We start from the raw sequence: 2,285 nt of genomic DNA, 5'->3' as shown, positions 1-2,285 counted from the left end.
ATTTAGCCGATAAGTTTACCAATGAAATGGCGACCGGTTCTCTTGCAAACAAGAAAAGTGAACACTAAATTGCGATATGAAGAAGCAATCTATGTGATTGCAACCATGAGCAACATAGAGCTATGGGTGATTCAGCCCTCGCACCCGAAAAATATAATCGCAACTTAGTAACTTGAATAGGTACGCAAGACATGCAAGAAACTGGAGTTCATTCTTATATTTGTTCCTTTATTTTGGAGAACATTATGTGCCCCAATCAGGCTCTGATTACGAGGCACGCCGTATTGAGCGACTGTAGGTATGCCGTATCATTGCGCCGGCTTTTCACGCAGAGTCGATGTGCTTTAATTTTTGCCTTGCAACCCCACTTTTTCTTCGGAGCGAAACGATTGAGGAAATACAGAATTAAATACATTGAAATGTTTGAAATCACTCAGACAAGCAAGCGTCCAATCTTTTACCAAGATTACGTGTACAGGACTCAGAAGCTTGGCTAAATTTTATTGGGAGACCCATCATATTCAGGCAAAAAAAAGGCCACTAGAGTAGCGAAGATACGGGTAAATCGCCGAGAAAGAAAGAGATGTGGATTCAACGCTCATTCAAGTATCAATCTCCAGCGTAAATTTCGTGAAGAGGGACATTAAATGCTGTTTATTTAAATGTGATAAAATTATGCAAAAACAGCTTCGCAAAGCAAAGGTAGTCTTGTAAACGGTTGAATGAATGAATGAATGAATGAATGAATGAATGAATGAATGAATGAATGAATGAATGAATGAATGAATGAATGAATGTGTAGTTTTTATTGGCGCAAGGGCCAGGTATGGCCAAAGAGCGCCATGCAAGTGTTAGTGATTTCGCAGTGGAGTTATGAATTCTGTGAAGTTGATGTGACGTGGCTGTAAAGGGGCCTAAAATATAGTCACTCTAAAGTGCGTAAAATGTACGTGGAATAAAATTATGGCGATGACTTATGAAGTGTACTATGAACAATAAGACGCATTTAAAAAGAATGATATGAGGTCTAAAAATATATCAGGTTATATAAGATATCCTAGAGCACTACTGCCTCCTAAGAGCCCTTCAAACACAAGGGCCTGGAGGCATGTGCCATTCAAAACAATTATCGCAGTGGCATCCTCTGGAGCGAGGATGCTCTACGAATTTAATGGACTTATAACGCGTAGAACTACATCCTTTAAGAAGTCGAGAACTGCCTTGGTGTTAAAAAGCGGTTCCTTACCAATAAACATAGCCGAGTGTAGAGGGATGTTATAACGGTATGCAAGTGGAAAATGTTTCTTTCTTTCAGGTTCGGCTTTCCGACACTCCAAGAGGACATGGAGGACGGTCAGCCTCTCAACGCATCTACCACAGGCTGGAGGTTCACTTCCAGTAAGTAGAAAATTATGGGTACCAAATGTGTGTCCTATTCTTAGACGACAGAATAGGACATCTGTTCGGCGTGATTTTCTTGCAGAAGGCCAGAACCATAATTGTGGCTTTATTACGTGCAGCTTATTATTTGTTTCCATGCCCCACGAGCGTTGCCAGTAGTTCCGCAGTTTCCTGCGCAAGAAGGACCTCAGATCTGTTACAGGGACTGCAGCGGTAGGATTAACAGAATACGATGCAATTGATGTGGCGATCTGGTCCGCCAGAACGTTACCTTCGATGCCCCTATGACCCGGCATCCAGCATATGATGACATGCTGGTTACATATAAACGCTTTACATAGGACGGAATATAGTTCATTGATTACTGGATTTTTGTGCTTAGAAAATGATATTAAGGACTTCACAGCACTTAGGGAGTCCGTATATATAACTGATTTCTGGAGTTTTGATTTCTTTATATGGTTTACAGTCGACAACAGTGCGTAGGCCTCAGCCGTAAAGATACTAGTTTCCGGATGCAGTACAGCGGATTCCGAGAAGGATGGACCGACAGCTGCATAGGACACCCCGTCGCGTGATTTCGATGCGTCTATGTAGAACTCCGTGCAGGAGTACTTGCACTGGAGTTCCAGGAAATGCATTCGGATTTCGATATCTGGGGCTTCCTTTGTAACGTGTAGGAAAGATATATCGCATTGTATCATTTGCCACTCCCAAGGAGGTAGCAGCTTAGCTGGAGGCATTAGGCGAAGTTTGAGGATTGGGACATCCATTTCAACACTAAGCTCCCTCACACGAAGTGAAAAGGGCTGTCTTACAGAGGAACGATTACAAAAGAGCGTATCATATGTCATATCATTAACGGTATTGAAACATGGATGTTG

Source organism: Dermacentor variabilis, chromosome 2 (genome assembly GCF_050947875.1).
Source record: "Dermacentor variabilis isolate Ectoservices chromosome 2, ASM5094787v1, whole genome shotgun sequence".
Lineage (NCBI taxonomy): Eukaryota > Metazoa > Arthropoda > Arachnida > Ixodida > Ixodidae > Dermacentor > Dermacentor variabilis.
Note: the sequence above shows the minus strand (reverse complement) of the source record.